Source organism: Alligator mississippiensis, chromosome 3 (genome assembly GCF_030867095.1).
Source record: "Alligator mississippiensis isolate rAllMis1 chromosome 3, rAllMis1, whole genome shotgun sequence".
NCBI lineage: Eukaryota > Metazoa > Chordata > Crocodylia > Alligatoridae > Alligator > Alligator mississippiensis.
This window is the reverse complement of record NC_081826.1, coordinates 105290790-105306779: the sequence shown is the minus strand read 5'-3', so window position 1 is coordinate 105306779 and position 15990 is coordinate 105290790. Positions and strand designations below refer to the sequence as shown.

The following is a 15990-nucleotide window of genomic DNA, read 5'->3' as shown; positions in this document are numbered from 1 at the left end:
TTCCTCAGTTGTCTTGCATACTATGATGAAGAATAATATTGTTCACAAAGTTGACATTTAAACTATCTTCACTTGCATCAGTGATGATAATTCTGTCTAAAATTATTAGGGCATTTCAAATTATAGATCTATTGCTTCAGGCTCTCTGTAAACTCTGGTAGAGGTCACTACATCAGCTGGAATCTGGGTATACGTCTAAGGGTTTCTAAGCAACTGAGACTGCTAGAGACCCTTTTTAAAATGTCCCCAGCTAGGACATATTCTCCTGAAGCTTGGTAGGGATATAGGACCTTTGAGAACTATATTGAATAATTCAATTATATGAAGATTTTAATAAAAAAAATCTAATCATCAATATTTTGACCACATTTCCCTTTCTTGTTTTGAAACTTTCACTTTCAATAGGGGAGGAAAGCTTTAAAAAAATTATCCTGTCATTTTAAGAATGAGGCATTTGATACTGTAAGTGAGGAGGAGTCAATAGATTTCAAGGAGTTACTGAGAGTATTGTGATTAATCATCCTAAACTAAACATCCTGTAGGGTTCTCTACATACACCGGGCTCAGAAATAAGCACTACACTGTTCAGATTCAAGCCCTTGCTAGGTGCCATGTTTTCTGCAACATAAAACCTAGATAGCAGTAGTTAGATATTCCAAATGCAATCTAGAGAAAATAGAAGAGGTGACCTGAAAGAAGCTGAGAATGATGGAACACTTGCCTGAGCTCTGCTATATGGTTCCCCGGCATGTCTCCTCCTCAATTCACGGATGTTTGGTCAGATTTCCAGCAGTGACTCAGGGATAATGTATGAGTCCCAAAGGCAGATGCACATCAGCTGTTTTCCACCAAGAGAAGTGACATCAACTCCCTGTTGAGAATCCAAGGTGCACTCTGTCTGATTGAAAGAAGAGATGTTTACAGCTTTTCTTAGGCTTGACTACCTTTGGTTGGTGGAGGGGAAAAATAGAAGATGGGAAATGGAAGAAAAGAGGAGGTAACAAGAAGGAGACATCCTCACTCACACAAAGACATTGCAAAGGAGGAAAGAAGGGAGGGAGCTGGGTAAGAGGAATGGTAAGGTATTATTTACAACATTCCTTACTGTAAGGAATGTTACAATATTAAACTGACCTCGATTTTTCCAGTGGGATTCTTTATTATCATCATAGTTCCTGTTAGAGCTGGAGAGGAAATGAGAAAGTCATTGTTCTGTCCTGTTAACTTGACTATAGTCACATAATAAAAGCAGCAGCTGCTTTTATTTAAAACAAAACCCACAAAGCTTTGAAAGAATAAAAGATGAATTCCCTGAATAAACAGAACTGAAGTTCAGGAGAGGCTTTAAGCCTTGGGGAAGTTAGAAGTGAAGCACAGTGGGGTATGTGGAATACATGGATTCCTAAGATTTTATTTTATTTTTTTAAGTCATTCAGAAAAAGGGGCATTGCTAAAAGTTAACATCTTTGATTGGAAATCTGACGGTCAGATTTCTTAGAGCAGTTAAGTATAAAACGTTCCCATATATGTTCTAACAGAAGTGAAAGGGTTAAGACTGTTGACTTTACTACTAGACACAGAGCGAAAAGCACAGACCAGCCATTCTGAAGACTTAATTACAAGCAGAAAAGAAAAGGAAAAAAGGAACTTGTAAAAACATATACATTTGAAGCATATGTAGTTGCATATTAATGATGGCATCTGTTCTGTACTACCTAGAGTTTCCTTAACCACGGAACCCTACATAACCACTGTCAAGAGATTTAAAAGGCTTCCATGAATTTGTGATGGCAGCAATTAGCAAAGAGGGTGTTAATGCTTACTGGTGCTCAAGCTGTCAATTTCTGGCTATTTTTCATTTGGATTCTTTGTAAACTCTCACTGGTGTTTATGCAAACAGATCACTGTATTCAGCCAGAAAATAGACTTCTTACTATAATAAGACATTCTTTAGACAGCCAGGACTGCAGCTTGGAATACATGTAGCTCAGAATACATATTGTGAACTCAAAATCAGCGCATTCTTTCTTTGTTTCTTTTTTTTTTTGAAGGAGGCCATGTTTGAAAGCTATTCTGAATGTTGCATATGTTAAATGATGATACAAATACTGTACTCATTAATATGGAAAACACGTGCTCTTTTTGTCTGGTTGGGAATTTTCAGTGAAGTTTCTGATGTTTCATTGAGAGAGCCTATTTGTCTAAATTAAGACTTTTCATGGATAGGAATCAGTTTGGGCAAAAACTTCTTTAGGAAGCATTCTTAGGTCCCAGATGAAATTTCTGGTCACAATGGGGAGAGACCTGTCTTGGTGTAGCCTAATGGGTGCTTCACTCATTTATGATAAGGGAACTGCAGCAACTTCAAGCAGCAGAATTCAATAAAGCATAATGACTTACTTGGCTAAATTGCAATGCCTTTACTCATGGCTTGTGTTCATCCTGCAATAGAAGTGATGAGAGAAGGCTAGGAGAAAATACACACATATGAGAAAATATACATGCTCTGCTTGCAGAGGTGCACTGTGCTCTGGCTGTCTTCCACTATAAATGGCCTCTTGGGGCACATCCAGAAGAGACCACACATGCCTCTTCCCGCATCTCAAAGCCATTTGAGATACCTGGATATCTAGGTATGAAAAAAAACCTGCAGAAAAAAAGCAGGGCAACCGGAGGCTTGGGTCCTCTGAAGAGATGCTCTGGTATCCGGCCAGAGCATCTCTATGGCTGTTCCTTGCCCCGGTGCTGCAGCTGCAGCACATGGGGGGCAAGGAGCAGTGCAGGCTGCAGGGACCTGGACCAGGGCTCCATCCCTAGGTAAGTAGGGACTGGGGGTGGGGGAAACTAGAGCCAGGGCTATGGGATTTTGGGGGACTCAGGAGGAGGGTACTGTGGGAGGGTGGGCTGCTTGAGAGGGGTGGGTGCCCCTCCAGCCTCCCCCCCTCCCACAGCAGCAGGGGCCTTTGGGCTTAGAGCCCTCCTGGAACAGCCCCTCCAAGAGGTGTGGGACAGCATGGCTCAGCCCTAGCCACCTGGCACTTGGCACTGCCTGTACCCCATCATGTGGGCATGGCCTGGCTTGGCACGGGACCATTCACCTTCAGGCTTCTCTGGGCCACTCAGGCTGCCACCCAGGGGCTGGGACTGCTCACAGAGACCATCTGTTGTGCCAGGCTGGGTCCTGAATGCATAGAACCTGCACAACCTGATGGCACATGGGGCCCATGAATGCAGGACCCAGCCTGACGTGATGAGCAGTCCCTGTGACTAGCACAGGGCCCTGGGTGACAGCCCAAGTGGCCTGGAGCTGCCTAAAGGTGCATGGTGCTGCACTGGGCCAGGCCTGTGTGGTGGGGCACAGGCAGTACCGGGTGCCAGGTGGCCAGGGCTGAGCCACACGGGTGGGGGGGGGGGAGCTGTTCCAAAAGGGCCCTGAGAACCCTGATGGCCACTGCTGCTGCAGGTCAGCTTTGGACCCTGCCAGAGGGCTTTAGGCCCTGCAGAGGTGTGTGAGCCCTGCAAGGGGGATTTGGGGCTTGTGGGGGGGCATAATGGCCTTGTGGGGGACATATGAGCCCTGTTGGGGGACTGTGGCCCCTGTGGGGGTTTGTGGCCCTGTGGGGGGCATCTGTGACCCCTGTTGGGGGGCTATGGCTGCTGTGGGGGGGTTGGGGCCCTGTGGGGGAGCTGTGGCCCCTGGGGGGAGCTGTGGTCACTGAGAGGGCAGGAGGGCATGTGGCCCCTGTGGGGGGCTATGGCTCCTGTGGGAGGGGCTGTGGCCCCTGGGGGGGGAGTCTGTGAGCAGTGCAGGCAGGCTGTGCCCTGTGTGGAGCAAGGGACGCACCCCTCTTGAGCAGCCCCCCAACACAGACCCCCCATAGTCCACCCACAGACCCCACACCCCCAAGCCACCCCCACAAACCCCTCACACATATAACTGGCCCTGTGGATCAGAAATGAGGGAACAGGGGTGGGGAGCAGCCTGTGGCTTGAGAGTGAAGGGCAGGGGCAGAGCACTGGCATATCAGTGGTACACATCCTGGGAAGTGAAGGGGGTAGCCAAAAGTCAATGCCAAAGTATATAGATATTTAGAATTCATTTTATTATGATGACAGAGGCACAGGTAGGCTTCCAAATTGCTTTAAACTTGTAAATATATCAGTAAACTTTGCTCAGCTGATCTCTCTCTATATTTCATTTTAATAATGAAAGAACACTATTTTAGGTATTTTAATGAGATAATTTGGGTTTCTTATCAGAGAAATTGCAATTTTTAAACAGGGAACACCAGGATCTCTGCTGGTGAGACAAGTGGTGAGACCTGAGCAGAGGAGCCTGTCCAGGGCCAGCACTGGGGACCCAGCTGGAGGGCAGACAAGGTAACTGACCTCTTGGACATTTGGGGCCACACTTGGACACACTTGGACAGTCAGGCCACGGCCAGAAGCACATCTTCTGGGTGATAGTTGCCCAGATGGCAGAGCGGGGGCACCCCATCTGGGTCTGGCAGGCTACAGGTCCACAGAGGCCTGTAGGTCCAAGGAGGTGGGTGCTGTAACAGATGGCAGCAGGTCACAGCTAGGCAGCAGCTCCCACTGCCAGACTTCCGCAGTGCATAAAGGTGGCAGGGGCCACTCCAGTTTAGGGCTGCTTCAGCAGGCCAGCTGGCATAATGGGTAGTGCCCCCAGATACCAGTTGGCCAGGCCCCAGAAGCTCCTGTCTACTTGTAACATTCAAAATACCACAGGCCTAAGGCCCACCTGGCTAACGAGTAGCCCGTATTGTATGGGGGCTAATGGGTGAGCGTTACAACAAAATACTTGGGACATCTAATGAAAAAAAAAACCAGGGTAGGAGTATTGTGTGGGTCAAAGGGTCAAAACACCTAGCAAAGCCCCGTGTGCCATATCCACCAGTCTTCAAAGGCATCCAAGGAGCCGGTGGACACTGCCCACTGGTGCTCTGCCCAAAAAGGTGCACAGACAAGTGAGAGGAAAGCAGCCCCATAGTCTCTGGGCACCTTCCCAGCCAGAGCCTCCTTCCTGGCCAAGTACAGTGCCCATTTGGCCAGGGCAAGGAGGAGGTTGACCAGAAGGTCCTGGGACTTGGTGGGGCCACGGATGGGGTAACCAAAAACAAAAAGGTGGGGGGCCCCAGAAGCTCCTGAGAGCAAGTAGCCCTGAGCTACTTGCCAGGGCAGGTTTTTATGCTTCTGGGGCCAGCAGTACAGGTACTGATCCCAGGCTCTAGCTCCCCCTGGCTACAGATCCGGGAGGAGCTGGGAATGGTTATTTTGCCCCAAGTGGCACAACTTGCCCCACACCAAAGTGCTGCTTCTATTTGAGCTACTGCAAGCACACATGGCTGTATGTGTGGACGCACCCTTGGAGTTTATAAAAAACCACCAGAGTTTAGCTGAGCTCTCAGATTGCTTAAAGCTCATTTAGGTCAGGTGCAACACTGACGTCAGATTCAAGAAACTGTAATCAGCCCGACAGCTTTTCTCCAACCTGTACCCAGCTAGTGGCATCAAAATATCTGGTACACCAAATACAGTCCGCATCATGAAATCTCACCCCAGATTATTGTTTGACAATAGCTACTCATTTGTCAGTGCTATCCAGCACTTTAAATAATACACTAATACCAGTATAATAATTTATATTTTAAAAACCCATTTCCTCACAAAAGATGTGAGTGCAGCCACCTCTGGAACAGAACAGAAGTCCAGCAATGTTCAGTACTAAGTGAGAAGTTTCAGCAAGGACAGAGAAGTAAATCTCTCCACTTACATAAAAATACCATGGGATCTTTTTTATGACCACATAGAACAGAAAGTCTTAAAGGTCTTATTTGAAAAACCTATAACACAGTAAACTTTATGCTATTCCATTTATCTGCCTGAGAAAATAAAGCAAAGCTAAATTGGCACTACCAGGATTTGAACTTGTGAGGTCTACCTATTTCAAACCTAATATAAAAACCACAAAGACAGAGACTCTAGCTAGATTCCAAAGCTTCATTGCTTCATGCTTTTATTGAATGACAATGTTGAGTCATTAATATAAACAGAGTGTATTCACAATCTTTATTTTTAAAAATCCTGGAATCAGTCTTATCTTCATAGTAGTGTGAAACAACATATCTTTTTTTTTCAGTTTTTCCTCTTTCACCTGGTAAAATGCAATACCATTCAGTCTTAAATTGTTACAATTGTCCTTTATTTCCTTGTTATACATCAACTGTACATCTATTGCCAGCAGGAAAAGAAGAGTACTGGGTTATGGCACAGCAGGACACTTTGGGCCTGACTGGTCTTGCTCCAGCTACTTTGAGGTGCTCCAGCTGCACAGAGCTGTCATAAAGCTGACCTCCTGAGCAGTTATCCCACTTCCTTGATAGTTATAGCTACTCATACATTACACAGCATCTCTACTGCAATGTAGAGGGTGAGGATAATGAAAAGTTGTTGTGGTCAGGGCAGCCTATGTCCCATAGATCCCTGTTTTCCAAAACAGACTCTTGGTGCAATTGTCAGGCAATGTAACTTAGTGAAACCATGGTTAGGGACAGACATTCAAAAAACCTAAACCTGAATTGATTCAATCTTTGCAGGTTAGTCTAACCTGGCTAGGCTAAATTAGTTTTGTAACCAGACAGACATCCCAGAAATGCAGACACATGCCTTCAGTGGCTCAAGCTAGAAGCTGGGAGGCACTAGAGCATCCCTTCCCTCAGTTCCACAGAGCTGTGTTGAGAGGGAGTGTGGCCAGACCTCAGCAGGATGCTCTGATTATTCACCACCCCCACCCCCACACAGCCCAGCAGGGAAGGTTTATCACCCCTAACTCAGTGCTTAGCAACCCATTAAGAAAACAAAGCCTCTCTCCATTAACTAATGGAGCTCTTTTTAAACAGCTCTTCCAAAGAAGGACATTAAGCTACCTGTTGATTAACTCCAAAAAGTCTGTCTGCCTGTTGTCTCCCACGGCACAGACTGTAGCCAACATGTGCTATGCTTGCTAATCCTGAGGTGTCTGGGTAAGGCAGAGGGGAGGGGAGAATAATCCCTGTTTAGCAGGGAGAAGCCAGGCAGATGCTCTGTGCCTGCAAGTCTCTGCTGGAACTGCAGCCAAAGAGTAGAGAGGATGGGTCAGCCCTGCTGTAAAGCAGAGAGCCCTGCCAAGCCCAGAGAGCATGCTGGGATGCTGGGGGTGCCTGGTTTATCTTAAACCAGCAAGGGGCTTGAGACAGACATTGCATAAACTGGTTTGAGCCAAATCAGATAAATCTGATACTATATTCAACCAGGTTTATCTCAAACTGGTTTATGTGCACTGAACATCTGTTACAAGTTTGAACTAATTTCTGATCACTTAAACTGGTTTATGTGTAATGCCTGCTCCTAGCCTATGTGTTTGTCTTATACTGATGGCTAGCTAAGCTATATGGGCTATGGCTACATTGCATTTCAACTTGTGCAAGCATACTCAAACTAATTTTGTTCTAGATAGTTCAGGTACCAATAGCAGGATACTTGCAGCAGCACAGACTTCAGAATGAGTTGCACAAACCTGCCGAGGGCACTTGGAGCTTCTATAGTGGCTGAAGCCCATTCTGAAATGGCTTCATGGTTATTGGTACTTAGTTAGCTTGGTAAAGTTATCTCAGGTGTGACTACATATGGTGCAATGACACCTTGACCTCAATGTACTCGTACCCTAAGATAGTTCCAGAGTCAGGGTGCCTGTAGGAGGTCTGTTAGAATGTCTAATACAATTGCACTAGCCACGGCTTCAGTACCAGTCACAACTCACTGTTTGGGCTTTGTTGGTCATATCTGGTCTTGCTGAGGTACCAGGGGATTTTTCAATCTATCTATTTTAAGTACTGATGTGGCCATCCTACTACCTGAACCTTTCCTATAATTCAATATTCTTCTGCTCACAATAAGCCTTTCATGTAATGTAACACTATCCTGTTCTACATATGGCATAGTGGGCATGTCTACACATACATTTACTGCACAGTAAGCCATTTTTAGACAGGCATTTACATATGTAGGCTTTACAGTGCAGTAACTCTGTGTGCACACCGACTTGGGAGTAAAGTTACCCCCAAGTGGACACATCTACATATGCAACATTACTTCACAGTAACTTAGGTTTTAACCAACAATTACTGTGCAGTACAGAAGCACATCTACATGTGCACACCTGTATTGTGCAGTAATTATGGCAACTTCTGCCAACTCAGGAGTAAATTTGCTACCTGCACGATGCTGAGTAGTTACTGTGCAGTAAGGCATGTGCAGACTTCATAGATTTCATAGACATTAGGGCTGGAAGGGACCTCGGAAGATCATCGAGTCGAGCCCCCCGCCCAAAGGGCAGGACGTCAGCTGGGGTCATAGGATCCCAGCAAGATAAGCATCCAGTTTCATCTTGAAGGTGTTCAATGAAGGCGCTTGAACAACCTCCGGCGGCAGGCTGTTCCAGACCTTGGGGGCTCGGACAGTAAAGAAATTCTTCCTTATGTCCAGCCTGAAACGATCTTGTAGTAGTTTGTGACCATTCGTCCTCGTCATCCCTTGGGGCGCTCTGGTGAACAAACGTTCCCCCAGATACTGGTGATCACCCCTGATAAACTTGTAGGTGGCCATCAGATCACCCCTGAGCCTGCGCTTTTCCAGGCTAAAGAGCCCCAGGGCTCTCAGCCTGTCATCGTAGGGTCTGCTTCCCTGACCCCTGATCATGCGCGTGGCTCTTCTCTGGACTCTCTCAAGCTTCTCCACATCCTTTTTGAATTGTGGAGCCCAAAACTGGACGCAGTACTCCAGCTGCGGCCTCACTAAGGCCGAGTACAGGGGGAGAATGACGTCCCCGGATTTGCTTGAGAAGCATCTATGGATGCAAGCCAGCATTTTGGTCGCTTTACTAGCCGCAGCATCGCATTGCAGGCTCATGTTCATCTTGTGGTCAATGATGACCCCCAAGTCTCTTTCTTCCATAGTGCTAACCAACATAGCACTGCCGAGCCTATAAGGATGCTGCGGGTTTTTCTTCCCAAGGTGGAGAACCTTGCATTTATCGGCATTGAACACCATCAGATTTTCATCCGCCCACTTGCTGAGCCTGTCCAGGTCAGCCTGGATCACCCGCCTGTCTTCTGGCGTGGATGCTTTGCCCCAAAGTTTGGTGTCATCGGCGAACTTGGCCAGTCCACTTCTGACTCGTGTCCACATCGTTAATGAAGATGTTGAACAGTATGGGTCCAAGGACAGAGCCCTGGGGGACCCCACTGGTCACAGGACACCACGATGAGTGACTTCCATCAATTACTACCCTCTGGGTCCGACCCCGGAGCCAATTTTCCAGCCAGTGGATCGTGGGGGACCCAAGGCGACAATTGGCCAGTTTCTCCAAGAGACGATCATGGGACACCAGATCGAAGGCTTTTTTGAAGTCAAGATATATGACATCAATCTCATCTCCCTTGTCCAGGTGATAGGTCACCTGGTCGTAGAAGGAAATGAGATTGGTCAAGCAAGACCTACCCGCAACAAACCCGTGCTGGCTATCCCTTAAGATGTTGGCGTCGGCCAGTCCATTAAGGATGGCCTCCTTAATAAACTTTTCTAAGATCTTCCCCGGGATAGAAGTCAGACTGATGGGCCTATAGTTAGCCGGATCCACTTTCCTCCCTTTCTTGAAGATAGGCACCACGTTGGCCTTCTTCCAGTCTTCGGGCACTACACCAGAGCACCAAGAGTTTTCAAAGATCCGCGCTAGAGGCTGGGCTATGATGCTCGCCAGCTCCTTAAGTACCCTGGGGTGAAGATTGTCACGGCCGGCTGACTTGAAGGTATCCAGCTTCTCAAGATGTTCCTTCACAAAGTCAGCATTAATGGAGGGCAGGGGATCACCCTCACCCGGACTTCCCGGCCCTGTAGCAGGCACAGGCGTCCCATGGGGCTGATGAAAGACCGACGCAAAGTACCTATTTAATAGGTTGGCTTTTTCCTGGGCGTCAGTTGTCAGTTGCCCCATCTGGTTCAGCAGGGGTCCAACGTTGCCCCTGCTTTTCCTCCGGCTCCCCACATATCTGAAAAAGGACTTTTTATTGTCCTTGATGCTCAAAGCTAGCTGGAGTTCAGTTGCAGCCTTGGCTTTCCTGGTCTGCTCCCTACAGGACCGGACCAGTGCAGAATAATCCTCCTTGGAGGTGACTCCCATCCTCCATCCTTTGTAGGCCTTTCTTTTTAGCCTCAGCAGGTCTGCTAGGTCCCTGGAGAGCCAGGGGGGCTGCTGTGCCCTCTTGCTGCCTTTCCTCCGAGATGGAATAGACTTAGTTTGTGCTTTGAGGATCGCTCCCTTGAGGAGCAACCACTCTTCTTGAACTCCCCTCTCCCTGCGGTCACAGTCCCTTAGGGCCTCACTGACAAGCCTCCTGAGCTTGTCAAAGTCGGCTTTCCTGAAGTCAAGGACTTGCGTGTTGCTGACCGACTTGCCAGCTTTTCGGCAGATGGTGAAGGTGATCAGCTCGTGGTCGCTGTCACCCAGCTTCCCATCGATCACTAGGTCGCCGACTAGGTCCTCCCCAGTAGCCAGCACCAGGTCGAGCAGCGCTTTGCCTCTCGTTGGCCCATAGACTTCTTGAGTCAGGTAGAGGTCGTCCACGCACGAGAGGAAGCTCTGCGACCGCTCAGATTTTGCTGAGCGATCCTCCCACGAGATGTCTGGGTAATTGAAGTCACCCATGACAACCATGGTCCTGGAGCAAGCTGCCTCAGCCAGTTCCTGGGCAAACTCCTGGTCTAGCTCAGGACTTTGGGTGGGAGGTCTGTAATAGACTCCCACCATTGTGTCCCCTGTGCCGTGTTCCCCACGGATTTTAACCCAGAGGGTCTCCAGCCGTCCACCCTGGTCGCCAATATCGGCTTGCAGGGACACGTAGCTTTCCTTAACATAGAGAGCTACACCCCCGCCCCTTTTCTCTACACGATCCCTCCTGTACAGGGTATAGCCATCTATCCCCGTGGTCCAGTCATGGGTGGAGTCCCACCAGGTCTCCGTGATCCCTATGACATCGTAATTGTTTGCACTGAGTAGGAGGATGAGCTCCTCCTGCTTATTCCCCAAGCTCCTGGCATTTGTGTACAGGCAGGCAAGCGCCCCCTGGGGGGCTCCTTCCTTGCCCACAGATTTTACCAGGGCTGGGGCTGGGGCGGGCTCCCTTGTGTGCCATGATCCGCTGGCTTTGCAAGATTTGCTCAGCGGGCCAGCAGTGGCGGTCGTGCCCCCGTCCCCCAGCGGGCTTAGTTTAAAGCCCGGTGGAGCAGGTCAGCCAGTCTGGCTGAGAAGAGCCTCCTCCCTAGGTGAGAGAGGTGGAGACCATCTCTTCCCAGCAGCTCGCTGCCTCTCTCGCCAAAGAGCAGGCTGTGGTCATGAAAGCCAAAGCCTTCCTGACGACACCAGCGCCGCAGTCTTTGGTTGACCACATAGATCGTCCTGTCCCTTCTCAGCCCATAGCCTGAGACTGGGAGGATCGACAAGAACACCACCTGTGCCCCCAGACCCTTAAGCCCCGCTCCCAAATCCCTGTAGCGCCTCATGACCTGGCTGGGAGTGCTCCGAGCCGTGTCATTGGTGCCCACATGAATAAGGAGCATGGGATAGCGGTCTGTGGGTTTGAGGAGCTTGGGGATCCTCTCCGCAATGTCCCGGATGCGGGCCCCTGGGAAGCAGCAGACTTGCCGGGCTAAGGGGTCAGGGTGGCAGATTGGCCCCTCCGTCCCCCTGAGGAGGGAGTCTCCCACAACAAACACCTTACGTTTTGTCTTGGGGAGAGCAGGGGCGGGAGTTGCAGTTGAGCCCATGTTGCCTGTGGGGGCCGGCAACTCAGCAGGCTCTGCTGGGGCAGCAAGAGGTGCATAACTGTTGCTCAGTTGTGGCGGGGGTGGGGCCTTGGTGCGGCGGGCCTTAGGGCCCTTGACCACCTTGGTCCATGCCCCTGGCTGGACACAGCAGGAGGTCCCAGAGTCCTCCTCTGGCCTGGAGGGAGACTGTGATCTATCCTCTGCCTCCCAGGGGAGAAGGGCCTGGCAGTAGGAGTCTATCTCCTGCTCGCAGTCCCTGATGGCACGCAGTCTGTGGACTGTGGCCTGGAGCTCCTCCAGCTGGTGCGCCAGAGACCCCAAAAGGGAGCAGACCCCGCAAGGGGAGGTCGCCATGCTCCCAGGCCCCAGAGCCTGAAAAAGGGACAGGCAGCCCCCGCAGACGAGAGCCAGGGGCTCCATCTGCGTGGAGCCCGGAACCAGGGGCTCCGTCTGGGTGGCCGTCTCTGAGGTGCCAGAGGGGGGGGCCGCGGAGCCCGAGGGGACCCTCGGGGTGCGGCGCATGCCCATCCGTGTCATGCCTCTGGTAGGCTGGCTACGGCTGGGACTGTCTACCCTGGGGGGTGCGCAGGCAGGGTCCGGCGCCCACCCGCACGAACTCCGCGCTAACTCACGCGCCAGCAGAGAAGCGCGCCTGTTTGTGCAGCCTGGTCGCGCGGCTCCGGTCGCGTGGCTCCCTGGGGGGCTGGGCGAAGTAGGGGCCTGGGCGGGGCTTGACCCGGCCCGGCTCCACTCAGCTGCCGCCTCCCACACACACACTAAGGGGTTAGCCCCTTCTCTCCACGGGCCCCGCTTACCCCGGCTGCGCTGGGGGTCAGCGGGGGGCTCCGCGGCTGCTGGAGGGTTTCTGGGGGGCTTCGGGGGAGCGGGGGCGCAGCAAGCTTTCACCCGCGCGTCTCTCGCCGCTCCCGCGTCTTACTGTGCAGTAATCCTGCTTGTATGGACTGACTGGTCATGTCTACACATGTATTTACTGAACAGTAACTTATTGCACAGTAAGTTACTGCACAGTAAACCATTTTTAAACTGTCATCTACATGTATAGGCTTTACAGCTCAGTAACGTTATGTGTGCACCAACTTGGGAATAAAGTTACTCTCAAATCAGTCCACATAAACAGGGTTACTGAGAAGTAAGGCGCCTATACGTGCCTTACTGCACCTCATTCACATCTCAGTACTCTGCACAGGCTACATTATAAATCAGAAGTAATGTAATCCTCTCTACATGGTGCTGCAGGTGTGCTAATTAAACACTGCTAAGTGAGAGTGCCAATTAGCTCACTCCCATGAGTCCTTAGTTTAGAGCTATAGCCATGGAACCTCCCTTCCTCCAAGGATACTCTAGGTTCTCCACTCCAGCTAAACCATTGCAGTGCACTATAGGAAATACAGTCCCCCTGGGGAAATCTGACCCATATGGGGAAAGTTGAGTATAAGACACCTATGCTACAACTTCCATGATGCTCTATGATATTAGAAGAAGAGGCAGATTAATATTACATTGAGCCAAAACAAAACACACAAGACATTTCTGACTATATGCACTTTTGGAACTTTTTATTATGTAAAAATAATACATGCATACATACATATATACATACATACGTACACACGTATACACATATTACTTATAATGTATTTATTTATATTATTTTATATATATTTACATACTTTTAAGTTTTTCCTAACTGGGAAAAAAAACAAGTTAAAACAACAGAATTGTCCACAGGACAAAAATGCCAATTTCATTTAGTTCTACTTACACCCCAGAAAAGATATGGGGCAGGAAGTGTACTGATAAACAAAGAAAGTGATTTAGGTGATGATTTGGATCATTTGGCCCACAATTCGAGCTCACAGTTTTGTAATTTTTCACACACACTTCCTTTTCCGAAGACCCTCAAAAATCTATTGGGTTAGAGTTAGGTTTAGGGTACACGTTAGGTGCATGCCTTACCTATCTTTAGAATGAATTATCCTGCAAATTTATTTTTAAAAGGGGAATTATTTTAGCTTTCCATCCATCTTTTTGTCTATTCATTCATTTCCTTGAGTGAGGAAACTCCTCACTCATTAAGTCCAGTCTGCTTCTTTCTGAGACAAGTACCTGATACAATCCCCTTCATGAAGTGACCAAGCTCCAACTTTAAATTAAGGTTTCTTGACCCTGCTTCTCTTATTAGAAGGCTGTTCCACAACCTGCCCTGTTATGAAGGTTTTTCTTAATTTCCAGCCTAAATTTATCCATGGTCATATGCACATTTGCTTTCTATGCCAGAATTGTTCTGTAACTTAATAGCTACTCTTCTTCCCTAGTATTTACCCATCTAACATATTTATAGACAGCAGTCTGGTCCTCTCTAAGGTTCCTTTTTGTTGGGCTAAACAAACCAAACTCCTTTAGCCTCTTTGCATTAAACAGACTCTCCCTTTTGCTGATGGATCTTCCTAATGGTGAATGAATCTGAAACAGATGCACAAACAAGCTTTCTCAAACATACACAACCATAACTGAACATACTATATCAGATGACATCATATCAATGCTCATGCAATGGAATTAATACTTCTCTTTCTCTGCTGAAAGTGCTTCACCTAATACGTCATAGGAGCAGATTTGCCTTTTTTCACAACTGTTGCATATTGGTGGCACATAGTAATCTTGTAATTGATTAATATACACTGGCCTGCTTTCCTTGTCTTTCATTTCTGACTGACAAACTCCCCAGTTACAGCTGAAATTCTTGTTAGTAACTCCTAAGTGCATGACTGCATACTCTGTACAAGTAAATGCCATCCTATCTGTGTTACTCTAGTCCTGAATATCATCCAGTTCTTTCTGAAAATGAAGTGCTCTTGTGTACCAATGATGCTTCCAAACTTTCTGTCATCAGTAACTTTCATTTTATTTTGTGCCAAGGTCATTATTGAAACTCTAAAAAAAAAACTAGCCCCAAGACTAGTCTTTGAGAATAGTCTTCCTGTTACCTTAATACTTTTTAGGCACTAAATGCCGGTGTCTCCTTTTTTGCATGTCTTCACCCACTTTTAATTTCTTATACGAAACCCCATTTTCTTCAAGTTAACTAATACATTTCTTATATGTCAAAAAATCTAATCCTTTAATATGTTCAATGAGGCTGGATTTACCCTTTCTTTGTCTAAAAAATCAGGAGGTTTTTTTTTTTTTTTTAATAAAAAAAACCCATTAGGTTAGCTCGGCATGATATACCTTTGGTAAACCACTACTGCATTTTACATTTACTTCCACATCTTTAATTGATCTTTATTCATTTTTTTTCTTTAAAATGGTGTTGAGGGAAGACTGACAAATTTGTGATAGATAGTTTCATTCACTTTTTGAATTCTGTCTACATGCTGGTTTTATCTTCCTTCTATGTTTGTAAAATACTTATACACCCAATATTCCCACTCTCATATGTCCATTGGAGGGGGGAAAAAAACCCAAAACAAGAAAAACCCATCTCACTCTGCCTCCTACTGACATCAGAATTTTAAGAGGCATATCTATAATTCTATGCTCCCTAGCTCTACCTTAGGCAGCATTTGAAAGGAGCCTGGCAAGCTGAATTTAGCTCCCAAATAGCAGCTGTCCAGATCACAGATGCACCATAGAAATGTACTGTAATTGATTTTGTTGAGAAGCAGCACAGTTTTACAGGTCAAGATAGAGGTGCATTGTCAGAGCTATGTCCAGAAGCTTACACAAAAGCCAGTCTGCTCTTTGCCTGGTTCTAACCAGGGCTACAGTTTTCAGTTGCAGAAGCACTACAAGTCACTGGGAATTTCAAAGCACTCAGCAATGTTTTGCATGCCTGAAAAAGTTTTCTCTGTTATTTTGAAGAATCCAGGGCAGGAACAAAAAAACAGACATCAAGACTCTCTCCTGAATAAGGTATACTCCAAAGAGCTCCACAAAGCCTTTGGAAACACACAACAAAAATACAAAATAGTTTTTAACATTAGAGATGCCAAACCATGCAGAAAATAGACTTTCTTCTTTCAGCCTCAGAAAGTGCTGATCACATTCATAGAATCAGGGATCCTATACAATTTTTCACTGCATCCT

The 15990-nt window shown here is 47.6% G+C and overlaps 1 long non-coding RNA gene across 1 annotated transcript in view; it reads left to right on the top strand.

Annotated features, from left to right (window-relative positions):
* The first annotated feature begins 627 nt into the window (after positions 1-627).
* LOC109283818 (uncharacterized) overlaps positions 628-15990 on the top strand; it is a 36327-nt gene continuing 20964 nt past the window's right edge. Inside the window, exons 1-2 of the long non-coding RNA XR_002091085.2 lie at positions 628-1077; positions 4283-4380. This is a non-coding gene — a long non-coding RNA (uncharacterized LOC109283818). The remainder of the gene's footprint in view (positions 1078-4282; positions 4381-15990) is intronic.